The sequence below is a fragment of the Hyla sarda genome, chromosome 9, assembly GCF_029499605.1.
Source record: "Hyla sarda isolate aHylSar1 chromosome 9, aHylSar1.hap1, whole genome shotgun sequence".
Taxonomy (NCBI): domain Eukaryota; kingdom Metazoa; phylum Chordata; class Amphibia; order Anura; family Hylidae; genus Hyla; species Hyla sarda.
In genome coordinates, this window is record NC_079197.1 from 87,370,384 (window position 1) to 87,397,429 (window position 27,046).

The 27,046-nt window shown below is 45.3% G+C and overlaps 2 protein-coding genes across 4 annotated transcripts in view; one reads left to right on the forward strand and one right to left on the reverse strand.

The window, feature by feature from the left end:
- Positions 1-21,781, reverse strand: part of ZC4H2 (zinc finger C4H2-type containing) — an 80,767-nt gene extending 58,986 nt beyond the window's left edge. The window contains exon 1 of one of the 2 annotated variants that reach the window (XM_056540859.1): positions 21,763-21,781. The gene's annotated coding sequence lies outside the window, so the exon portion shown is untranslated. Of the gene's footprint in view, positions 1-21,742 lie in introns of both variants that reach the window. The other variant, XM_056540858.1, reaches the window with a different exon arrangement.
- The window catches only part of ZC3H12B (zinc finger CCCH-type containing 12B), a 116,931-nt gene continuing 106,980 nt past the window's right edge, over positions 17,096-27,046 (forward strand). The window contains exon 1 of one of the 2 annotated variants that reach the window (XM_056540852.1): positions 17,096-17,489. The gene's annotated coding sequence lies outside the window, so the exon portion shown is untranslated. Of the gene's footprint in view, positions 17,490-25,076; positions 25,325-27,046 lie in introns of those variants that run through there. The other variant, XM_056540855.1, reaches the window with a different exon arrangement.

The window sequence follows — 27,046 nt, forward strand, 5'->3', positions numbered from 1 at the left end:
CCCCCCCCACCCCCCACCCACACACCCAAAGCTGAGCATAAGAATAGCATTAGCCAGGAGGAGGAGTTCTATGAAGATACTGTAAGGCATCATGGTGGATATGGTGAAAGGGAGCAAGGAGCCCATAGTCAAACATCAGAACTTCATACTTAGTGAAGTGGTGAGGACCATAAGCAGAAGTTTGATGATGATTATAATGATGATGATGATGATGATGATGAAGAGCTGGGCCAAGGTAGGGCCAGGACTTCAGGTATAATCAGCTCAATGTCTACAAAAGCTATTAATTTTTCACTGTTTAAAAAAAAAAAAAAAAATTGCAACTCCCAAAAAGGGAGAATTTTTATTGGAAAAGTTCTGTGAGCCTGGTGACCAAAATTTTGAAAAGCTTACTAAACTCTAGTGCTGTTATAGAGGTGTGCCAGTGAAAAAAAATATTTATGACATACCCACTAAACAGGTGATAAACGCACTATGTGGACAAAAGTATTGAGAAACATGTCTTCAGCAGAATGGCAGAATTTCCAGGCAGAATAAGTTGTTCTAAAGAGCTCACTGAATTCCAGTGTAGTGCTGTAATAGGACGCTACCACAACAACAAATCAGTTTATGAAAGTTCTTAATTTCTAAATCTTCCACCATCAGCTGTAAGTGTGTGGTGACCCAGTACAGAAATCACATGCTCTTCTTTACTCCTCCCCATCCTGGGTGGCCGATGCTCAATGTCCGTCATGGGTCCCCTCTCCTTATAACTCTCTATATTGCACTTACTAATGTCATGTTACATAAGAGTTAATATATTGTATTTCTATGCACTGTTGCCTTAAGAAATCTATTGTTGTTAAGGACCTTTGTTGTTAGGGGAGTATGCAAGGTGAACAGGCAGAGGCAGCTCTCTAATTAGGCGATTTAGGCGTCCGCCTAAGGCCTCACGCTAAAAGGGGTCTCGCAGCTGCCTAAATCGTGTAATTCTGGGGTCTCAAACGCTCTGGGCCACATATGTCCCGCGGAACGAAAGTTTGTGGCCCGCACCAGGTATGTGTAATTTGTATTGCCCGATGCCCGGAACATGCCGTTCCGGGTGCCGGGCAGGTAACTTCTTCCGGCATTAAGCCTAACTGGGTAGTCAGACACATTTTTTTTTATCTATACCCAATGTTTGTGTATAGATATTTTGTAGAATAATTTAATTAGAAAAATAAGATTTCAAGAGCTGTGAATAGCGAGGTTATGATATATATTAAAGTTTGCCTTAAAATATGTAATTTATACAGTAAATTTTAATATCGCCGCTTACTTTTTTTTCTTCTTCTTTTTATCGCACTTATCTACCCAATTGGATCGCTCTAAATCAGACCTGGGCATTGTATGGCCCGCGGGCCACATACAGCCCTTTGATTGGCTCTGACCAGCCCGCACTGACTGTCGGCCGTACAATGCCCAGGTCTGAGTCACCACCACAGGTACCTGTTCTAATCGAATAAAAGTTGCCAAAGCTCTGCTAACTAAATAAATGTCATTAAAGGGGTTATCCAGCGTTTGATAAAAAAAAAAAAAAAAAAATAACATGGTGCTGGGGCAGGGTAAAAATAGAAAAAAAAACATATTTACCTAGCTTCAGTCCCCCGATCTTCTTTCTTCTTCCAGCTTCCGGTATAAGTGCTTGTTGCAAGACCTGCCCACAGAACCAATCACTGGCCGCAGCGGTGTCCTGTCTAGGCTAGGTGCTCCTCTTGGAAACAGGAAGAAGGGTTAGTGGTAAATTTTTGTCGATGCTTGACTAAATTCCAAAATGTTATGAAAAATTGGAAAATTTGGCATTTTTTGAAATTTGAAACTCTCTGCTTGTTAGGAAAATGGACATGCCAAATAAATGATATATTGATTCACCTATACAATAGGTCTACTTTATCTTTGCATCATAAAGTTGACATGTTTTTTCTTTTTGAAGACGTTATAGGGCTTCAAAGCTTTTCAAATTTTTCACGAAAATTTTTAAATCTGAATCTTTTAGGGACCAGTTCAGTTTTGAAGTAAATTTGAGGGTCTTTATGTTTGAAATTATGCATACTGGACCACATTATGAAAAATCAAAGTATTCAAAATGACATTGAGAACATTTCTTAACCTTATAGGTGTTTCACAGGAATAGCAGCAAAGTGGAGGAGAAAATTCAAAATCTCAAATTGTTAATCTCAAACATGTTATTTTAGCCCCCTTTTTTTCCCCATTTTTACAAGGGGTAAAAGGAGAAAAAGCCACCCAAAATTGGTAACCCGATTTCTCACGAGTAAGGAAATACCCCATATGTGGACGTAAAGTGCTTTGTGGGCGCACTACAATGCTCAGAAGAGAAGGAGCAAAATTTGGCTTTTGGAGAGCGAATTTTGTTGAAATGGTTTTTGGGGGGCATGACGCATTTAGGAAGGCCCTATTAAAAAAAACAGTGTACATAAACATATGTGGTATCTCCGTGTGTGGAAATGTCCAAATTATAAAAATATATAATTAATTAAACCGCACAGTCAATGGCGTGCGTGCAAAAAAAATCCAAAGTCCAAAATAGTGTATTTTAGGTCACTTTTTATATCATGAAAAAATGAATAAAAAGCTATCAAAAAGTCCGATCAATACAAAAATGGTACCGCTAAAAACTACAGATCACGGCGCAAAAAATGAACCCTCATACTGCCCCATATGAGGAAAAATAAAAAAGTTATAGGGGTCAGAAGATGACAATTTTAAACGTATACATTTTCCTGCATGTAGTTATGATTTTTTTCAGAAGTACGACAAAATCAAACCTATAAAAGTAGGGTATCATTTTAACCGTATGGACCTACAGAATAAACAGAAGGTGTCATTTTTACCGAAAAATGTACTGCATAGAAACAGAAGCCCCCAAAATTTAATTTTTTTTCCAATTTTGTCTCCCAATGATTTTTTTTTTTCCGTTTCACAGTAGATTTTTGGGTAAAATGACTAATGTCATTAAAAAGAAGCCATCATATGGATTTTTAGGTGCTAAATTGAAAGGGTTATGATTTTTTAAAGGTAAGGAGGAAAAAACGAAAGTGCAAAAACGGAAAAACCCCTGGTCCTTAACCTCTTCCCGACCTATGACATACATGTACGTCATGGAAGGGAAGGTTTTCCCGATCCATGACATACATGTACGTTATGTATTATATTGGCCGCCACTAAAAGTGCAGTGCCGCGCCCGGTAAGATGGTGGCTATCACTGATAGCCAGCCATCTTGCCTCAGGACCTAGGGGGGTTTCGCCCCCCCCCCCTCACAGCGATCGCTCCTATCAGCTAGTCAAATCTGACTAGCTGATGGCAACGTTTCGCATATAAAAATCCTAAGCAGCGTGGTGTGTGTGTCCCGATCACGGGGATCGGGACACACACTGCTCTGCTAGGAGACCCCAGTGTCCCCCTTCCCTGTCCCCCTTCCCCCGGTGTCCCTTACCTGTCCGGAGCTGCCAGCGCTGTGCCCGACGGCATACTTTACTTTCACTTTCAAATTATTAATTTTTTAACCCCTTAAGGACTCAGGGTTTTTCCGTTTTTGCACTTTCGTTTTTTCCTCCTTACCTTTTAAAAATCATAACCCTTTCAATTTTCCACCTAAAAATCCATATTATGGCTTATTTTTTTGCGTCGCCAATTCTACATTGCAGTGCCATTAGTCATTTTACCCAAAAATGCACGGCAAAACGGAAAAAAAAATCATTGTGCGACAAAATCGAAAAAAAAACGCCATTTTGTAACTTTTGGGGGCTTCTGTTTCTACTCATAATTCATAATGCATAATTCGGTAAAAATTACACCTTATCATTATTCTGTAGGTCCATACGGTTAAAATGATACCCTACTTATATAGGTTTGATTTTGTCGCACTTCTGGAAAAAATCATAACTACATGCAGGAAAATGTATACGTTTAAAAATGTCATCTTCTGACCCCTATAACTTTTTTATTTTTCCACGTACAGGGCGGTATGAGGACTCATTTTTTGCGCCGTCATCTGAAGTTTTTATTGGTATGATTTTTGTTTTGATCGGACTTTTTGATCACTTTTTATTCATTTTTTTAATGGTATAAAAAGTGACCAAAATACGCTTTTTTGGACTTTGGAATTTTTTTGTGCGTACGCCATTGACCATGCGGTTTAATTAATGATATATTTTTATAGTTCGGACATTTACGCACGCGGCGATACCACATATGTTTATTTTATTTTTTTTACACTGTTTTATTTTTTTTATGGGAAAAAGGGGGTGATTCAAACTTTTATTAGGGAAGGGGTTAAATGACCTTTATTAACACTTTTTAAAAAAAAATTTTTTGCAGTGTTATAGGTCCCATAGGGATCTATAACACTGCACACACTGATCTCCTATGCTGATCACTGGCGTGCATTAACACGCCTGTGATCAGCATTATCGGCGCTTGACTGCTCCTGCCTGGATCTCAGGCACTGAGCAGTCATTCGTCGACCGGACACCGAGGAGGCAGGTAAGGCCCCTCCCGGTGTCCGATCAGCTGTTCGGGACGCCGCGATTTCACCGCGGTGGTCCCGAACAGCCCGACTGAGCAGCCGGGATACTTTCAGTTTCACTTTAGTAGCGGCGGTCAGCTTTGACCGCCGCTTCTAAAGGGTTAATACCGCACATCGCCGCAATCGGCGATGTGTGGTATTAGCCGCGGGTCCCGGCCGTTGATGAGCGCCGGGACCAAAGCGATATGATGCAGGATCGCGGCGTGATCCCGCTTCATATCGCGGGAGCCGGCGCAGGACGTAAATATACGTCCTGCGTCGTTAAGGGGTTAAAAAGTTGTACAACAGCTCCCCCTAGTGTCCAAAACCTGGTACTGCATACTGCATGTTTTGGCCTCTAGACACTATGGGGAGCTGTTGTAAAAAAAAAAAAAAAAATAAAATAAAAATTTATAAAATAAAAAAGAATTAATAAATAAATATATATATATATATATATATATATATATATATATATATATATATATATATATATATATATATATATATACACGTGTGTATATATATATTTATACACATATATATATATATATATAGATGTCCAAAAAAATGCAGCAGTAGACGGGTGCCAGCTCCTCAGGCTCGATCACAGCCAATTGATAACTTCAAAAAATGGTGCGGCACTCCAAATATCCAAATATCAAGCATATGCTTGAAAAAAGCTCCATTGAGGGGCTGAAACGTCGCACTGTTTGACATGTGGAATAAATAAGTTATTTTTTGGATATTTGGAGTGCCGCACCATTTTTTGAAGTCATATATATATATATATATATATATATATATACACACATATATTCAAAATGTTATTGTTCCCCCCCAAAAAAAAATTATTTTTTACTTTTGTAGAAAATTTGAAAAATTGTTCATAATAATATAAGCCTTCTTATGTCGTAAAAAAGTAAAAGAATGTTTAACAAATGATGCCAGCATAAAGTAGACATGTTGTGGATGTGAACTTATAACTAACTTTTTTTGGCATGACTATTTCTCTTACAAGTAGAGAGTTTCAAACATAGAGAAATGAAAATGTTTTCAATTTTTCACAATATTTTTGAGTTTTTCACAAAAATCGCTTCATGTATCAACAAAAATGTACCACTAATATAAAGTGCAATATGTCTCGAAAAACAATCTCTAAATCACTTTGCCTGGTAAAAGCAGTTCAAAGTTATTACCACTTAAAGAGAAACATGTCAGATTTGAAAAAATGGACTGGGTCATGAAGGCCAAAACTAGCTGGGTCATGAAGGGGTTAAAGGGGTACTCCCGTGGAAAACTTTTTTTTTTTTTTTTTTAAATCAACTGGTGCCAGAAAGTTAAACAGATTTGTAAATCACTTCCATTAAAAAATCTTAATCCTTCAAGAACTTTTTAGGGGCTGTATACTAAAGAGAAATCCAAAAAGAAATGCATTTCCTGTGATGTCCTGACCACAGTGCTCTCTGCTGACCTCTGCTGTCCATTTTAGGAACTGTCCAGAAAAGGAGAAAATCCCCATAGCAAACATATGCTTCTCTGGACAGTTCCTAAAATGGACAGCAGAGGTCATCAGAGAGCACTGTGGTCATAACATTAGAGGAAATGCATTTCTGTTTTGGATTTCTCTTTAGTATACAGCTCCTAAAAAATACTGGAAGGATTAAGATTTTTTAATAGAAGTGATTTACAAATCTTACAATGGAAAAAGGTAGCGTGCACTCACCGCGGGTAAACAGCTGCAGGCCCGAGGTCCGGGATCACCACGGCATAGATGGAGACGGTAAGGGGCGCTCTGAGCGTTTGGTGTTGTTCTCCCTTACATTGCTTTTATTTGCTTGCTCATGTACTGGATTTTAATATGAAGAAATAAACTTGAATGTTTTATCCAGCCTTGGGAGCCGGAACTTCCTTTTCTCCTTCCTGACAGAATCTATGCCCATGGGAACAAAGGGGGTAGACTCATGACATGCCTCATTAAGAAAGCTAGGGCTAAGCAGCACATTCACGGGATTAAAGACGAATCGGGATCGATACTCACATCTACAGTGGACATTGCCCGATAGTTCCAGATCTTTTACTCAAAACTTTACAATCTTCAGCCTGCTATACAGGGGGATGATTGCCCCTCTGAGTCTTCTTGTCAGGAGCGATTTCTCTCTAAACTTGATCTCCCGAGCCTAGACTCCACTATGGCCCACACCGTACTAGCCCGTTTCCCTGGAAGAAGTTCGAAAAGTGGTTCTGTCTTTCCCTCCGGGAAAGAGCCCAGGCCCAGATGGCCTACCTCTGATCTTTTAAAAAACTCCTTGATGTTTTACTCCCTCACCTAACAGAATCTCTTCAATAATTGATGCAGGGGATCCCACTCCCCCGTCAGTCCCAAGAAGCCCACATTACTCTTATTCTGAAAGAGGGGAATGATTTGTCTGAGTGTGGTAGCTACAGGCCAATTTCACTACTTAATCTTGACTTGAAGATTTGGGCCAAGCTTCTTTCTAATAGAATTAAGAAGTTTCTCCCTCATCTGATTGCCCCTGAACAATCAGGTTTTGCATCTGGTAGAGAGGGAAGGACTAATACCTATTGGCCTCCATCCATCGTGCTCATGCAACTCGCTCTCCCCTGATCCTTCTCGAAATTGACGCCGAGAAGGCTTTCGATAGTTAGGTGGTCCTTCATGAAAGCAGTCCTCCTGAAATTCGGTTTTCCCCAGCAATTGATTTCTGCCATTTTCTCTCTCTATGCTCAACCTTACGCCTCCCTGCTGATCAATGACTCTATCGCCCCACCGTTTCACATCACCAATGGCACCAGGCAGGGCTGTCCTCTGTCACAATGCTGTTCGTTCTCATAATGGAGTCTTTGCTCCAGAGAGTGAGACAGCACACGGGTATTAGTGGAATGCCTACTCCTTCTGGAGAGTTGAAGACACTGGCTTTTGCCGACGATCTGCTTTTTCAATGTCTCAACACTGTATAGAGCGATTCAACTGCGTAGATGGTTTGCATGCACCTCCTCTCTCCTCTTCGTCTCCTTCAAACTCCTTTTCTGAACTATCTTGGTCCTTGTGGGCGTTTGGTCCTCAGTTCTTGAAAGACCTTTGGCTACCTGAAAGGAGGCGTTACTCCCGCTCGGACTCTTCTCTTCTCTTCTCGAGTATATTTTCTGTGTGGAGTACACTTGCTCCTTCACTTTCTCCCCCTGTCTCTCCCCTCCTCCCTTCCTCTTTGATACCAGAGATCATGAAGTGTGTCGAACCGATTCATACCGCCCTTTGGTCTAGAATCTCTCATATACCCATTCAGAAACTGTTCCCGGATGGAGGGGTTCCGACGGAGGATACCTTGCGGATGCTGGTGTTTCCGACACAGCTATCCTTCCTTCATATTAGACACATCCAAAATTGTTGTGCATTATTCCTGTCCGAGGTGGGTGTGATGAGGGATCTGAAGACTTTTGAGTCCCAACTGGTGTGTCCGTCTAGGAACTCTCTTAAACTTTCATTTCTTAAAAGATGGTGTGGCGCCCCAGGGCACTTGTCAGGATCCGGGTACTGTGAGGATACTGGTGGTGGATCCTCTGTGTCAGTGGGGTGATGACGTGGGCTGTACCAGGAGAACGGAGTCTAAGGGGTTACTGGTATTCACCAGAGCCTGCCGCAAAGCAGGATGGACTTGCTGCGGCAGGTAACCCCCAGGTCGTTCCACCCGATAGCGACTCAACCCCGACTGACGGCTGAGATAGGCGCGGTACAAGGGATTAGGATAGAGCAAGGTCGGACGTAGCAGAAGGTCAGGGCAGGCAGCAAGGATCGTAGTCAGGGGCAACGGCAGGAGGTCTGGAACACTGGCTTGGGACATACAAGGAGCGCTTTCACTGGCACAATGGCAACAAGATCCGGCAATACTGGGAAGGGGAAGTGAGGTAATAAAGGCTAAGGCACAGGTGAAGTTACTAATTGGGCCAGGCGCCAATCAGCGGCGCACTGGCCCTTTAAATCGCAGAGAGCCAGCGCGCGCGCCCTAGGGAGCAGGGCCGTGCGCGCCGGGACTGGACAAACGGGGAACAGGTCGGGTAAGCAGGCTGGGACGCGAACCGCGAGCGGGCGCGTCCCGCATCGCATCCCCGCCAGAGACACTAGCGCAGCGCTCCCGGTCAGCGGGTCTGACCGGGACGCTGCGAGCAGGTAAACGCTGCGAGCGCTCCGGGGAGGAGCGGGGACCCGGAGCGCTCGGCGTAACAGTACCCCCCCCCTTGGGTCTCCCCCTCTTTTTGGAACCCGAGAACTTGTGAATGAGGTCTTTGTCGAGGATATTATCCTCGGGTTCCAAGACCTCTCCTCAGGTCCACAATTCTCCCAATCTACGAGAATTTTTTTTTTACCTCTGACCGTCTTAGAGGCAAGAATTTCTTTAACAGTGAAGACATCGGAGGAGCCAGAGACAGGAGCTGGAGCGACAAACTTGGGAGAGTAGCGGTTAAGGATAAGCGGTTTAAGGAGAGAAACATGAAAAGCGTTAGGAAGACGGAGAGAGGGGGAAGAAGGAGTTTGTAGGAGACAGGATTGATTTGGCTCTTGATTTTAAAGGGTCCAAGATAACGTGGTCCCAGTTTATAACTGGGGACACGGAAGCGGATATACTTGGCGAAGAGCCACACTTTGTCTCCAGGAGCAAAGACAGGAGGAGTTCTTCTCTTTTTGTCGGCATGCTTCTTCATCCGGGATGAGGCCAGTAGGAGAGATTTTTGAGTTTCCTTCCAGATGGTGGAGAAATCCCGGGTAACTTCATCAACAGCAGGCAAACCAGAAGAAGTGGGAGTGGGGAGGGGGGGCAGAGGGTGACGGCCGTACACCACAAAGAACGGGGATTTGGCGGAGGAGTCAGAGTCCTTGAAATTGTACGAGAATTCAGCCCAGGGTAGAAGATCGGCCCAATCGTCCTGGCGGGAGGAAACAAAATGTTGCAAATAGTCACCAAGGATCTGATTAACTCTCTCTACTTACCCATTGGATTGAGGATGATAGGAGGATGAGAAATTTTATTTGATTTTTAATTGATTACAGAGAGCTCTCCAAAATTTCGAAACAAATTGAACGCCTCTATCCGAGACGATATGCGTGGGAAGCCCGTGGAGGCGAAAAATGTGCACAAAAAATTGCTTCGCCAACTGTGGCGTTGAAGGAAGGCCTGGAAGTGGAATAAAATGTGCCATCTTGGAGAAACGATCAACGACCACCCAGATGACTGTGTTGCCACGGGATAAAGGCAGGTCCGTAATAAAATCCATGGCAATTTGAGACCATGGTAGCTCAGGAACAGGCAAAGGATGAAGGAGGCCGGCAGGCCTCTGGCGAGGGGTCTTGTCCCGGGCACAAACTGTACAGGCCCGAACGAAATCAGCGACATCTGCCTCCAAGGTAGGCCACCAATATAAACGAGAGATGAGTTGGATGGACTTCTTGACGCCAGCATGGCCGGCGAGGTGCGAGGAGTGTCCCCACCTGAGGATCTTGAGGCGCTGGCATGGAGGGACGAAAGTCTTTCCAGGAGGTGTTTGTCTGATAGAAGCTGGAGCAGAGGAGATCAGACACTCAGGAGGTACAATGTGTTGCAGGGGAGCTTCCGCTTCGGAAGCGTCAGAAGAACGAGAAAGGGCGTCAGCCCTGATGTTTTTGTCAGCAGGGCGAAAATGAATCTCAAAGTTAAAACGGGCAAAAAACAACGACCACCTAGCCTGGCCTGGGTTCAGACATTGGGCAGACTGGAGATACGAGAGATTCTTGTGATCCGTGTAGATGACGATCGGGTGTTTGGAACCCTCTTTAAATTTTCTTGGATGTAGTCCGACATGGCTTGAGTCTCTGGAGCAGACAGAGGATAGATCCTGCCCCGGGGTGGAGTAGTACCAGGAAGGAGATCTATAGGACAATCATAAGGCCTGTGAGGTGGCAAAGTCTCTGCTTGTTTTTTGCAAAAAACATCGGCATAGTCCTGATAGGCCTTGGGAAGACCTGGAATAGGAGGAGCCACAGGGGTTTGACTGACGGGGCTGGGAGCAGACGTGAGGCATTTTTTGTGGCAAGAAGAACCCCAGCTCTTGATCTCCCCGGTGGTCCAGTCAAGGGTAGGAGAATGACGTTGGAGCCAAGGTAAGCCGAGGAGAATTTCAGAAGTGCAGTTAGAGAGGACCAGAAATTAAATTTTTTCGTGATGTGGTCCAATGCACATTAACAGGGGTTCTGTGCGGTAACGCACAGTACAGTCCAATTTTTCTCCATTAACAGAAGCGATGTAGAGTGGTCTGGCGAGACTGGTCACTGGGATGTTGAACCTGTTAACGAAAGAGGCCAAAATTAAATTTCCTGCAGAGCCTGAATCCAAGAAGGCCACAGCCGAGAAGGAGGAGTTAGCAGAAGAAGAAATCCGCACAGGCACAGTAAGACGTGGAGAAGCAGAGTTCACACCTAGAGCTGTCTCACTTTTGTGTGGAATCGGAGTGCGTCTTTCCTGACGCGGAGGACGGATAGGACAATCCTTCAGGAAGTGTTTGGTACTGGTACAGTACAGGCATAGATTCTCATTGTGGCGGCGTGTCCCCTCTTGTAGGGTCAGGCGAGACCGGTCTACTTGCATAGCCTCCACGGCAGAAGGCACAAGAACAGATTGCAGTTGACTTGAGAAGAGAGGAGCCGGGGAGAGAAATCGCCTAGTGCGAACAATGTCCATATCCTGACGGAGCTCCTGGCGTCTTTCGGAAAAACGCATGTCAATGCGGGTGGCCAAATGGATAAGTTCATGCAGGTTGGCAGGAATTTCTCGTGCGGCCAGCACATCCTTGATGTTACTGGATAGGCCTTTTTTGAAGGTCGCGCAGAGGGCCTCATTGTTCCAAGGTAATTCAGAGGCGAGGGTACGAAATTGGATGGTGTATTCGCCCACAGAAGAATTTCCTTGGACAAGGTTCAACAAGGCAGTTTCGGCAGAAGAGGCTCGGGCTGGTTCCTCGAAGACACTACGAACCTCAGCGAAGAAGGACTGAACAGTGGCAGTGACCGGATCATTGCGGTCCCAGATCGGTGTGGCCCATGATAAGGCCTTCCCAGACAGGAGACCAACCACGAAAGCCACCTTTGACCGGTCTGTGGGAAATTGGTCTGACATCATCTCTAAATGCAGGGAACATTGCGAGAGAAAACCACGGCATTGTTTAGAGTCCCCATCAAATTTGTCCGGCAGGGACAAGCGGAGGCTGGAAGCGGCCACTCGCTGCAGAGGAGGTGCAGGAGCTGGCCAAGGAGATGGTTGCTGAAGCTGTGGTAAAAGTTGTCGCAGCATAACAGTCAGTTGAGACAGCTGATGTCCATATTGCGCTATCTGTTGAGACTGCTGGGCGACCACCGTGGTAAGGTCAGCGACAACTGGCAGCGGGACCTCAGCGGGATCCATGGCCGGATCTACTGTCAGGATCCGGGTACTGTGAGGATACTGGTGGTGGATCCTCTGTGTCAGTGGGGTGATGACGTGGGCCGTACCAGGAGAACGGAGTCTAAGGGGTTACTGGTATTCACCAGTGCCCGCCGCAAAGCGGGATGGACTTGCTGCGGCAGGTGACCGCCAGGTCGTTCCACCCGATAGCGACTCAACCCCAACTGACGGCTGAGATAGGCGCGGTACAAGGGATTAGGCAAGAGCAAGGTCGGACGTAGCAGAAGGTCAGGGCAGGCAGCAAGGATCGTAGTCAGGGGCAACGGCAGGAGGTCTGGAACACTAGCTTGGGACATACAAGAAACGCTTTCACTGGCACAATGGCAACAAGATCCGGCAATACTGGGAAGGGGAAGTGAGGTAATAAAGGCTAAGGCACAGGTGAAGTTACTAATTGGGTCAGGCGCCAATCAGCGGCGCACTGGCCCTTTAAATCGCAGAGAGCCAGCGCGCGCCCTAGGGAGCGGGGCTGCGCGTGCCGGGACTGGACAAACGGGGAACAGGTCGGGTAATTAGGCTGGGACGCGAACCGCGACCGGGTGCGTCCCGCATCGCGGGTCGCATCCGCGCCAGAGACACTAGCGCAGCGCTCCCGGTCAGCGGGTCTGACCGGGACGCTGCGAGCAGGTAAACGCTGTGAGCGCTCCGGGGAGGAGCGGGTTCCCGGAGCGCTCGGCGTAACAGAACTCCTTGCGACCGGGTTACATTGCTTCCTGGGAAAAGGAACTGAACCTCAGCTTCACTGAAGCGGATGTTGATTATATTCTTAAACATTCACAGGGTTATTCGAGATACATTTGCTTGAGAGAATCGCACTTTAAATTAGTCTCCAGGTGGTATAGAACCCCTGAATTCCTCCACGCCCATTTATTGACGCCCAGCAACTCCTGCTGGAGATGTGGGTCACAGGTGGGAAGTCACACCCATATTTGGTGGACCTGCCCTGCCATTCAGACATTCTGGAGAGATCTAGAAACGACAATAAATGCTATTGTGGCTTCTCCTATTTCCCTGACCATTGATGTCGTACTCCTTGGAAGAACCACCACGGGCTTTCGCCCACACAAAGACCATCTTGTTCCTCACTTATTGGCTGCTGCCAAGTCCCTGATTCCGCTAAAATGGTTGACTACTTCACCACCCTCTATCTCAGAGTGGTTAGCTAAGGTCCACCAACTGTGTAGGTTTGAGGCGTTGTCAAGCAGGTCGGACAGGTCCCATGAGAAATTTTTGACCGTAGGGGAACCATGGTTAAACTATGTACGTGCCTAATGATGATGATTTCTCCTCTAGTCCCCCCTCCCTATAATGTCTTATTTTTTCCTTAGATTACTTTGTTTAGTAGACTTCTTGTGTCTTTTTGTGCATATGTTACTTATTGAGCCTTACATGAGCTGTATGTTACGATAATTTTCGTATGTGTTTGTATGTATGTTGAAAATCAATAAAACTTTTAATTGAGAAAAACTACAGACCACGCTCCAGAACCAATTACCAGTTTTCCATAGACATATGTAATCAACATATGATGGTTTCAACATACAATGGTCCTCCTGGAGCCAATTATTATCGTATGTTGAGGGACCACTGTAAATACCATTGGAAAATGTTTGTTGGGAAAAAAAAACTCAAAAAGAAAACTACACTCCACGCTTAGTAAATTGGGACCAATGTGTGGTACGAATCGCATATAAATGCCATTTTAACATTACTAGACCATGCTTGACCACCACTCTATGCACACTTCTCCTCACTGGGCTCATTCTCTCTAAGTGTAACAAGAGACCAGAATAATTTTCCATTTTATTTAAAAACATTTTGTGTGGTTCCATTCATCACTGTGGCTGCCACTATTTACCAACTATTGTGCAGACCTGGCCTTGTTTTAGGCAATACTGGACCGCTGGGGGAGCTATGTCCCGGCGGTGCGCTGATTGCGCTAGGGCAGCGGGGACGTGACGGGAGGCAGCGGCGAATGAATGAATGAAGCCTACATGCGGGACATGTTGGCTTCATTCATTCATTAACCACCGCCAGTTCCCGACATGTCCCGCTGCTGCCCTGCTCCAAGAAGATGAGGAGCAGGCAGCGGGAGGGGGAATAAGCACACTGGGGACAATGAATTATAATAAGTACACTGGGGCCAATGAATTATATATAATAAGTACACTGGGGCCAATGAATTATAATAAGCACACTGAGGCCAATTAATTATTATAAGCACACTGGGGCCAATGAATTATTATACGCACACTGGGGCCAATGAATTATTATAAACATGCATGGGGCATAAATTTGCGGGACAAAGTAGTAGTTTAAAAACCCTTCCGGGAGCCATTCAGGGCTCCCAATGGGGGATTTTAAAATGAAAGTTTACACAGTAGTATATACATCGCAGGGGAGCAGAGCATGCCGTCCTTTCCCCTGCTTTATAACTGCTGATCGCATCAGGCCTCAGAAGTGAGGACCTGGTGCAATCAAGTCCCTTATCCCCTGTACTACTACCCCCAACATGGAACAGACTCTGTTCCATGATGGGGGTAGTAGTAGAAACATTAATGTAGCCTCCTCAGCCACCTGCAGACTCCAGCAGCCAGGGAACTACTACCATCATGGAAAGGAGTCTGTTCCATGATGGGAGTGGTAGTAGTCCCGGCTGCGGGAGTCTGCAGATGGCTGATAGTAACGGATGAAAAACTGATGAAAACGGATGCCACTAAATGGCATTCTTTTGCATCAGTTTGCATCTGTTATTAGAATGGTCTGTTTAGGAGGCAAAAACTGAAAAAATATGAACGGGGGACAACGGCCATATGAACGTAGCCTTACAGTACATACACAGGGTCATGTTTCACAGAAGTTTCACGTGACAAGTTTCTTCCACATCTGATTTAGCTCTACTACTTTACTATTATTTATTATTAATCTGATTTTGCTCTACTACTTTACTATTATTCATTATTTTTGTAATTTTTTAAATATTTTTTTTCTACTACTTCTCTGTGCAGGAAAATTACTGTAAACCATACATGTGCTTTAGCTGTTGTCTAACCTGAACTCCCATCATGCCCTTAAATACAAATGGCATGCTGGGAGTTTTAGTTATGCCAGAGTTAGCTGTAGGAATAAAAGGTATAACTCCAAGTATGCCCTTGAACTGTCTGTGCATGCTGGGAGTTTGAGTAATGCCAGAGTTAGTGTAACGTTGTACCACTAGCTCTTGCATAACTCGAACTACAAGCATTCAAAAAATGGTCATGCTGGTAGTTCTAGTTGTGTGCATCCAGCTTTTGATTAACTTCAACGCACATCATGCCTTTCGACTGTGCCAGCATTCTTGGATTTTGACTTATGCAACAGCTTTAGGCACACAACAGTAATTACAAGAGTACAATTTAGCTGTGTGGGTATGCTGGGAGTTGTAGTAATGCTAGAGCAAGTGGAACTTTTTCACAATAGATCTCGCTTAACTACAAATCCAAGCATGCTCAGACATCCAAAATGCATGCCAGTATTTTAAAATGTTGCCCTCCATCTGTTGAATAACTATAACTCTCAGCATGCCCTTTGAGTGTGTATGCATGGAGTTGCACATATGCAACAGCAGGAAGCACACAGCCCTCACCTCCTCCTGCTGCCATTGACAGAATCCTGCTGCAACAAATTATGTTGACACAGCAGATAAGAATGTAGCAGCTGCTGCCCTTGACACTGAAGACGCAGCCACATGCCACAGGTAACACATTAGTTAATCCTGACATGCACCCACTCTGCCCTCCACTCAGGGGGCAGGATAGTTAACTCCCAGCATGAGTTGATTATGGTTGGCCTGCCAAACAATCACAGAAATCGGATTGTGACAACAGTGCCACCTCACTGCTGATGCACCCCTGATCCTCCTGTGCCATTTTACACCCCCCCCCTGCTATTTTAATTGACCCCTGGTCCCCCTGTGCCATTTTAATTACACCCCCCCCCCTCCTCTGATTCTGGGGAAGGGGGGTCAATTAAAATAGCACAGGGGGATCAGGGGGGTTCAATTTAACCCCCCCCCCCCGTGCAATTTTAATTGATTAAACCCGTCCCCACCACAACACTATCTTCAATCTTACGGTCCAGTCCCCAGTCCCACTCCTCACCACACCATACTATAATACCATTTAGAGACCCCCCCCCCCCATTTCCCTGCTGGCACTGCATTTCCCTGCAGGCAGCTTCTCACAGCAGTGTGTTGGCGTCGTCTTTCTGGGGAGAGGGGGGCTCCTTCAGTAACGTGTCACGTCCTCCTTTGCGGCCCCTCGGCGCAAGAGGACGTCATTGGTCACCACCGCAGCTCACTTAAATTGGCCGCGGCGCACGTTTCCTACAGAGGTAATGTCGGGCTACGACCACCGCCACTTAGCATTGACAGTGAGTGGTGACTTCTGCGCAGTGGCTGGCAGCGGCAGGGGGAAAATCATAATTGCCGGCAGGCGCAGGGCGGCCCTCGATGTAAAATACCGGCCGTTGGCATGGCTGGTATTTGTGATGAGAACATGCCGTCTGTGCCGGTAAAATACTGGCTGGGTGGCAACCCTACACACACATTCAGAAACACATTCACACAGGACTGATAAAGAACTTCAGCTATTAACATAAGGGAAAACTTTTCTGCATTAAAAAAAATGATTTTGTTAGCGGGTTTCCAAGTTTTTGCTTACATGCGATTTATTTATCAAGGTCATGTGACTATTTGATAAATAGGTCACATATAAAAGCCATACATTTGAAAAGAATGATAAATCTCCTTCTATATAGTTCAGGCAGGACTTGTATATAGCAAGAGAGCTGGATTCCATACGTCGCCCTGTACATACAGCAGTGGTCTCCAAACTGTGGCCCTCCAGATGTTGCAAAACTACAACTCCCACCATGCCCGGACAGCCGTTGGCTGTCCGGGCATGCTGGGAGTTGTAGTTTTGCAACATCTGGAGGGCCACAGTTTGGAGAGCACTGACATACAGTCTACAGGAGGCAGAAGCAGGTGCAGTTCCACCTCCCCGCGATAGATGTCGCTCCGCTTCACATTTCGCAGGCCCGGCCGCGGTTGCTAGGAGACCTGGAGCGGGCGGTGTGTGGGCACCTGCAGCCAGGCAGCGCTGGGGAGCTGATGCCGCGGGCTCGGGTTGCTCGGTGTAGTGGAGGTGGAGGTCGAAAAGGGAGGGAGCTACAGGGCCTTGGGCCCGGACCTCGGTGAAGGCCGGTTTAGGCGAGCGACCTCTCAGGGGTTTGGTTGCGGCCTCCCCGGCCTCTGTCGTGCCTCGTCCTGTGGTGGTGGAGGTGACTGCACTGGAGGATAGGGAGCCTGTACCGCAGCGTCGCATCCTGACACTGTAATGTGCGGCAGCTGGGCGCCCTGTACTTGTCATCCGTCTACATCGAGCCTGGGGATGAAGAGCGTCTTGGGAAGGCCGCGGTAAGTGATGGGCACCTGTTCCTGCGACCCTCCCACAGCTGGCTGCCAATGCCCCGTGTGCTGCCCCCCTGTGGCAGGGTGGGCACGCCTCTTGTACTGCCCCTGGGGGGGCCCCCTCACTGTCCTTGCTGCAGGGTGGCCCTTAATATTACAGTGTGCTCCTGGTCACCCGGCCCATAGCCATGCTCAGCCCTACTTCTGGCAGAGCTGCCCTCCCTTCTCCTCCTGACCTCTAGGATGAGCCAAGGGCTGCCATCTGTGGGGATCATTGCCCTATGACTCCCGTCTGGGTGCCACCTTCATTGACATGTCACCCAAACACAGGGTTTTCCAGCCAGGGTGCCTCCAGCTGTTGCAAAACTACAACTCCCAGCTGTCAGGGCATGCTGGGTGTTGTAGTTTTGCAATAGCTGGATGCACACTAGTTAACGGATTGTGGTGCCCGCTTTGTCTTTGATATGGTGGTCTTCCACCTTGTTCTCTTCAGGGGGTTGCAAAACTACAACAGCTGTTTAAAAACCCCACTGACTGTTTTGTGGACTATTATAGTGCATGGTGGGAAATGTCACGTTCTAGGTATATTTGCCCCATTTCTTGGACATGCTGCTTACTTCCCATCCACTCTGTGTAGTATTGAAGAGGCTGTGTTTTTAAGAAGTCATGTGATGATTGTTCTTTCATTGGAGACATCATCCATCATTGAGTCTCTGTTCTCCTCCCCTCTAAAATACCCTTTCTGGTTGTCTATTTAATGGGGTTTTCCACTATTTTTGTTATTGATGGTTAATGATGAATTAACCTCAGGATAGGCAATCAATGTGTGATTTTTTTTTTTTGGGGGGGGGGGGGGGGTTCAACTAAAGCCCCCCACTGATCAGCTGCTTATCAGAGGTACCTTTAGAATAAAAAGAGATGAAAGCAGACATTGGGTAGGGGTTACTAAATAGGAACTGAATTGTAGTAACCAAGCATGGCCACTACACAATGTATAGCACTGTCTGTTTCCTGCTCTTTTTAATGGATATGTAGGGGCCTTGATCTGGAAATTAAAATAGGCCATCAATAAACACACAAAAGGACCTGGAATACCATTTAGCTTTAAAGGGGTTTTGTGGCGAAAATAGTCCATCAGTCCCCGTAGCCTCCGATATAGCTGCTTCTGCTATCTGATGCTAGGGCCCAATATATCAGAGTGCTGCTGAGATGGGACACTACTGCGGCCAGTGATTGGCTGAGCGTCAGTATAAGGCATTGGACCCCAGTACCAGGAAGTGAAGTTCACCGGAAATCAGTTGCTGTGTTCGGTTCTAGACTTTGCTTCTCAGCCAATCCCTAGCTGCAGAGGTGTTCTGCTCAGCCAGTGAAGTTCTGGGCTCCATCACCAGGACATAGAGCACGACGGAGCCCTGAAGCAACAAAACTAGAGGCTACTGTGGAAGTAAGAGGTAAGTACAGTTTTGTACTGGCCGTGTCTTTACAAAAACAGTTTTTAATGGACAACCCCTTTAATCAGTCACTGACTATCCTTTCCCTGTCTTCTGTGTACCCCTTTACTGCTTACTTTATAGAACTATTGGAATTATCATTGTTGTATTTGACCAATTTCTATTTACCTTTGGCCTCTTGGCAGTTCTCCAGCAGTCAGGTTTTGATACCAGTAAAGGCCTGTTTCATACAAGTCCCACTGGTGGCTCTTATGACCTGTACTAAAGGCACCAAAAGGATTTATTATGCCTTTAGTTCAGGTCCTAAAACTTGTGGTCCAACCAGGCCCTGAGTCTATAGTGAGTTGTCTAAAACCATTCTTATAAGGGCACGTTCACATGGCCGCTGTGCTCTGGTAAAGTAAGCGCTGTTGGCCAGTCCTTTTGGAAGGATGGGAGTTGAGCAGAGAAAAAAAAGTGTATTAGAAGTAGTTTAAAATACTGGGAACCCGAAGGAGCCCATTCAAATCAATTGGATCTGTTGAGACCCGGCAGTGTCAGTTATGCTACAACACCTTCAAGGTCCATTCAGCCCCAAAAAACAAAACAATGGACTCTGAACGGAGGTGAATAGATGTTATAGATGTTTATTTCCTTTTTTTTTTAGATTCCACAATAGCCATAGTTAGAATTAACCTTTGCCAGCCTAGATCCAGCCATGGCAGCCTCGGAACAGATGATCAGCAAGGGTGCCCTGTAGCTGCCCCCCCCCACCAACAATCAGTTATTGAGGGCGTATCTTGACAATAATCAGTTATTATTACATGGAAAATACACTTAAGCAGTGGCCATTTTTGGCCATTTAAACGTAGCCGTATGTTGCATCAGTAAATTCCCAGAGTTGGCATACCAAACCTGAATGAGAAGCAAGTACTTATCTTTAATTTTTTTACATGTTGTTATTGAAAAGCTACTGGTCCTAATATCAGAATGAGAGAAACTGGTGCGGTTTTCCCCACAGCAACCAATCACACCTCAGCTTTTACTTTACCAGAGTTCTTTAAGATAGGAAAGCTGAGTTGTGATTGGTTGTTATGGGCAAAATCTCCCCAGTTCTTCTCACACATCATAATAAAGGGTCACTTTACTTCAAATCCAATGTTATCCTGGTGTTAGAGCAGGCCTGCAGATGACATGGCAGTACAGCGTATGACTGGTCTGCGCGTTTTCATCGAATGCAGTTACAGGTCTGTGCCACCAGGAGGATACAACTGTGCCTCTCAGGATTTCCAGCATATCTTCACCAATGTGCATGCATACTGGATATAAAAGGCTAAACTGTAGTAAATTTAGTGTGCAGGGGTGACCATGCCCTCTCACGGGGAGATTTATCAAAACCTGTCAGGAGGAAATGTTACTGAGTTGCCCAAATCAACCAATCAGATCACTTCTTTAATTCTTGAACGGTCCCCTGAAAAATGAAAGAAGCGATCTGATTGGTTGCTATGGGCAACTCAGCAACTTGTCCTCCTGGAAAGGTTTTGATAAATCACCCCCTCAGTGGTAATCTTTGCCCCTCTGCTGCAAGCCCTGCCATTTCAGCAAGTGCAGCAGAGATTGTGAAAAATGTTCTTCAGTTTTTTTACACAGTGAGTGCTTGTGCAAAAATTAGGCAAATTTTTTTATCATTCTCCGCCAGGCACAGATGATAAATTCTCCACTATGAGCCCAGAACCTAAGAAAGGGTGACAACCTGAAATGTTGTTCTATATGAAGGACTACTAAGGCTAGGTTCACATTACATTCTGGCCATACGGGGACCGGATCCGGCTGGGGATGGGAAATCATCCATATCATCTCATTAGAGCTGACCTGAGTCCGATAGTGACTCACAAATGAATGAGATGTGGGCCAGGTCTGGTTGGGATACAGGAGCGCCCGACTTTCCCATTAAGCCCCCCCCCAGCCGGATCAGGTCCCCCATATGGCCAAAATGTAATGTGAACCTAGCCTAAGTGAATTATTGGACACAAACTGGTTTTCCCATAACAACCGATCTTAATGAGGGATGGTAAAATGAAAGCTGAGCTGTGATTGGCTGCTGTGTGATAGTTCCTGTTCTCAGACAGATTGGTAAATCTTGGCCAGACTCTTTTCTGTTGCAACATGGAGAAATAAAGATCAACCCTTGCATCTCACTCTGTTTTGGTGTGCCGACTCTAACTCCATGAATTTATTGTCTATGATTGGTGAAAAAGGAACACCACATGAGTCTCAACCTAGAATAACAGTATTGTGTGTAAGTATTTGTCAGCCAAAACCTAGGGGTTTATCCTACATCAAGAAAAACTATGATAGGACGATTGACACTTGTGTTTTTGATTCTGACCAAATACTGCAGTGTGAACATGGCCTGTGTTTGTGCATTGATGTTTAATAGGTTTTTCCCTGTAAAAACAAACTACCCACCACCCCCACTATCTGTGCGCCCATCTTGCCCTTAACACTAATAATACGAGCATCTCTGCACTGGAGACTGAATCACAGTCACGCTCACGGCATATGTAACCCAATTGTGCTAAGTCACAGATTCTTGTCCTCTTACAACTTATGTGGGTGGCAGGGAAGAGGAGGAAGCAGACAGGAGGAGAAAGCAGCAATAAGCTGCACAGTCTTGAGACCCAGGATAAGACAATTAACTCAATAATTCCTGGAAGGTCACGCAGCTTGAGAGAAAATGGATGATGACTGATAGGCTGTATTGTTATGATTATTTCAGCAAATATGCTTATTGCAGTCATCACAGTACCTTATTGCAGATCACAGTACCTTATTGCAGATCACAGTACCTTATTGCAGATCACAGTACCTTTCAATGGCTAACTGAAATAAAAAAAGAAAAGAATGTGAAACAGAAAGCTTTCCACACAACTTTGTTTTCCTTATCAGACAGAGACAGAAGAGAAAGAAAAATAGACTAGCTTTAAGAGGTAAGCCTGATATTTCCGATAGAAATGCTGATTATCAAGAGAATCCATGGCAGAATTTGCGGGCACATCTGCAGATTGACATCTGTAGATTAGGGGTCTCAAACTGGAGGCCCTCCAGATGTTGCAGAACTTAAACTCCTGGCATGCCCGACAGCCGCAGGCTTACAGGGCCACCAGTTTGAGACCCATGCAGAAGATCATGTCACTTTTTTTTTCCATGGCACAAGTTTCAAATCTGTGGTGTAAAGTAGGAGGAGTAAAAATGGGGGGTATGTGGAGAGCGCTACTGTCAGATGGCGAAGGTTGGAGTCAAGAAACGGTATGAGCCAGCACTTATGCAGGACTAACTTTTATTGAAAAAAGAAGTCAAGACAGTAAAAACAGGACAACGCGTTTCGGCGCTCGCTGGCGCCTTCCTCAGGTCCACAATTATAAATATGTGCAGTCCTAGCCGGAGTTCCTGCGGGCGACACGAGCCCGCCTGCAGGAACTCCGGCTAGGACTGCACATATTTATAATTGTGGACCTGAGGAAGGCGCCAGCGAGCGCCGAAACGCGTTGTCCTGTTTTTACTGTCTTGACTTCTTTTTTCAATAAAAGTTAGTCCTGCATAAGTGCTAGCTCATACCGTTTCTTGACTCCAACCTTCGCCATCTGACAGTAGCGCTCTACACATACCCCCCCATTTTTACTCCTCCTACTTTGCATGTCTGTCCATCCTCCTTGGAAAGACGGAATAATAAGGGGTGAGAGCAGCAGACTGTCGCATTTTCCTTCCCACCACCATTGTGTACTATCGACTCAAGGTCAGTACGTTACCATAGGTGTTGGTGACGGGTATTTCCTTTTTTTGCTTTTCCACAAAATACCACACAGGGAGCGCCCCACTCTTTTTCTCCTCTTCTCTACCCAAATCTGTGGTGTAAAATTTCTCACTGGATAAACTACAGTGTGGATTTTCACCAAAATTAATTGAAGGCAGCTTTTTTTTCATGGACTATGCATTAGAATGTATGGGAAAACTGCTGTGTAAAGAGCCTACATCCCTACAAAGCTGACAGATAAGCATTATAGGGAAGACTTATCAAAAGTGTAGAGGAAGAGTGGTGCAGTTGAACTACTGAGGAACTACTTTTACTCCATACAGATTTTGATCTCTCTCCCCCCACCCCCATGAGGGTACAATTACACATGACCTGCAGTATGGATTCTAAATCCGCTGCATGTCAACTGTTGTCGAGCCCTCTACAGATTTATTGCAGATTTTTCCATTTGACTTGACAATGAGAAGTCAAAATCAGCAGGTGCTATAGCCACTGTTAGGGCTCGTTCACACTGCAGACATTCAGCCAGCAGAGTTCCACAGTGTGGATGTGCATTGTCTCATAGTCCGCAGTGTGAACAAGCCCTTAGGTCAGTGTTTCCTAAACAGGGTGCCTCCAGCTGTTGCAAAACTACAACTCCCAGCATGGCTGGATAGCCTTCGGCTGTCCAGCCATGCTGGGATTTGTAGTTTTGCAACAGCTGGAGGAACCCTGGTTGGGAAACACTGCCATAGGCATTTGTTTAATACATCCATCGCATATTTACTTAATGTAACCGCCATAGTTCTGCTTTAACTCTCCATAGTGGTGTCTAGAAATCTCACTGCTGCTATTGAGCCCCTGTGAATCCCTTTCATTGTGCACAGCTATTTCTCATTCTCTTAATTTCAGGGGGTAGAAGCAGAGCTGCGCTGTTTTCGAGAAGCACTCACATATGGACATCCTTTCCCTTTAGGCCATGTTCACATGACAGAATTTCTGTGTGGAATTCCATACAGAGATTCCGCAGCAGCAGATAGCAGAATTTCCGCATCAGAAGCATCTGGCATGGAAATTCAAGTTCCAGTGTCCGCAGAAAGAATAGACATTTCTATCCATTGCACACTCCACTCCAACTCCATTTGGAGAGATGAGGCGAGGACCTGTGGATCGGTCTCATTAATAATTTTGATATCTAAATGTTATATATTGGTTGGTTCTCCACTTATATGTATTTGGAGATATATATCGAATTACTGGAAGTTCACTCATCTCTAATGGAGAGGGATCTTATATCTATTGTGCTATATATATATATATATATATATATATATATATATATATATGGAACAATAGATATAAGATCCCTCTCCATATAAGGCTGAAGGACCACAGGTAGTATATATGCAATGATTTAAAAAAAAAGTATAAATATTTAAATTATAGCCTAATAAAAGAACCTAGATAGGTTTAAATACAATTATTTCCAGTATGAATCCTTACTACTGGGTATTTCCTGACCACCAAGAGCATCAAACCATTTACAATCAATCAATAAATATTATATATATATTTGTCACAAACTTCTCGGCTTGGCAGTTGCTGACTTTATCCTGCATAAATGAGTTCAGCTCTCAGGTGCTCCGGTGGGCTGGAGACTCTTTCCTAGGACTGTATCCACCTTTTCCAGCCACCGGAGCACCGGAGCATGCAGGATAAAGTCAGCAACTGCCGAGCCGAGAAGTTTGTGATTAATCGAATCACTGTAAGTTCGCTCATCTCTACTCTCCATATAAGGCTGAAGGACCACAGGTTAGTATATATGCAATGATAAAAAGAAAAGTTATAAATATTTAAATTATAACCTAATAAAAGAACCTAGATGGGTTTAAATACAAATATTTCCAGCATGAATCCTTACTACTTCTAATGGCAGTCGATTGTAAGTAGGTCAGTATATCAGTATGCATCATTCAATCATCATTGGCTACTTCCTATAGACATTAGATTTATGAAGGAGTATTAAAGTATATATTTTATTGGTTTATATTTTTATTACTCCTTCATACGTCTAATCTCTATAGGAAGAAGCCAACGTTGATTGATGCATACTGATATACTGACCTGGAGTCAGTAATGAGACAAGTAAGCTGATTCCCTAAGTGTCCACATATGCGCCATGATACTTACAATCCCGTATAGAGACTAAGGCCCAGATTTATCAAACTGTGTGAGAGAAAAAGTGGGATGACTTTCCCAGAACAACCAATCACAGCTCAGCTAAGAAGCTGAGGTAAAGTGAAAGCTGAGCTGTGATTGGCTGCTGTGGGAAAAATCTCTCCACTTTTTCTATCACACAGTTTGATAAATCTGAGCTTAAGTGTTTACACGTGCGCGGTAATATCTACAATCCCGGCGCTGAGACAAAGTGCCGACGCATGCGCTAAGAGATTAACAGCTTCGGCTGAATGAAAAGTCTGCGTTCATGCGCGGAGGACAGGAAGCAAAACAACCATGAACTGGAAACAATTTCCCCTACTGGATTACGTGTCTCAGCAATCTTTAGTAACGTGTATGTGGATTAGTATATATCAACAAGGGATATGATTTGCTCTCAGGTGAGATATACTATTGGTGGATGTGATTATGAAGGAGGAAGCTCCTTTTACGCCTCTCCATCTGACCCCTATAACTCCAATTTTTCCATATACAGGGATGTATGAGGGCAATCTTATGTGCCGTGATCTGTAGTTTTTATTGTAACCATTTATGTTCAGGGGTAACTTTTTGATCACCTTATAAAAAAAAAAAATTCTCATATGAAGTGACCAAAAATGAGCAATTTTGGACTATTATTTTACATTTACACCATTCACCGTACTGTTTAATTAACATATTTTAATAGCCTGGACATTTCCACAGGCAGCTATACCACTTATGTTTATTTTTGTACATTATTTTTATTTAAAGAAAATTGGAAACTTATTAGGAAAGGGGATGATTCACATATATACGCACTATTAAAAATATTTTAATCACTATTTTTTAGTCTTCGTAGGGACTTCATAGGAGTCTTTTGATTGGAAAACACTGAACAACGCTGTGTTACTGGGGGTGTGTTCTGATTCTCCAGTTTATGTGTTGCATTTTATTTACCGTATTTTTGCATTTTATTTACGCATTTTTTCTTCCCCAAAACGGGGGGGGGGGGGGGGGGGGGGCAGTTGGTGTGTCTTATACGGTGAATATACGCCCGAGGCTGCTGCGGGCGAGAACGGGAAGTCAGCGGTAAGTACAGAGGCTGCGGCGGTGCGGTACAGCGCTGACTACCCGCTCCACGCGGGTAGCAGCAGCCTCATGACCGCCGGTGAATTTTTCACCTCACACCGGCTATGTTTATTGCCCTACGCCTGGAACATACAGTTCCGGGCGCCGGGCAAGTGAATTACTAATAACTGTATACTAAAAACCAGGGTGCCTTCAGCTGTTGTGAAACTACAACTCCCAGCATGCCCGGACCGGCAAAGGCTGTCCGGGCATGCTGGTAGTTGTAGTTTCACAACAGCTGGAGGCACCCTGGTTTTTAGTATACATGAATTCGTTTTTTACCTGCTCTGGCCGGTCCCCACCTGCTGCCGCACACAGGAGCCGGCCCGGGCAGATAATCATAGGTTTTCCTATGCCGTACATCCCTGTGTCCCGAAAAATCTTTTCGGGACATAAGGATGTCCGCTGGTCACTAACCATTCCCCGCCGATGCGCCGCGTCCTCCGATCCTCCTGCGGTCTTCCTGCGATCCTCCGCCTCTCTATGGTTGTACGCACAGGACCTCAGTGATGTCCCGTGCATACAACCATAGAGGCGCAGGAGGACCGGAGGAAGACGAGCGCTGGCCGGGGCCTGGTGAGTGACCGGCGGCACGTAATCTTCAGTGTTCCGGTCACCGCTCCTCCGGTCCCGGCACCTACTGCTATGGTCCATAGGCCATAGCAGAAGATTGTGACACCGGGCCAGAGGAGCGGTGACCAGAACATTGTGGGGGCAGCACACAGACATACAGCCTCCAGCCATACACTGTATATGGCTGGAAGCTGAATGTCTGTGGGGGGGGGGGGGGGGGGAAGCTGCCTACCATTGTGGGGGAACTATACTGCCAACTATTGTGGGGGAACTATACTGCCAACTATTGTGGAGGAACTATACTGCCAACCATTGTGTGTGTGTGTGTGGGGGGGGGGGGGGGGGGGGAAGCTGCCTACCATTGTGGGGGAACTACAATATTTGGCTCAGAATCTTATTTTTTTTTTCTAGATTTTCCTCCTTTAAAATCGGGTGCGTCT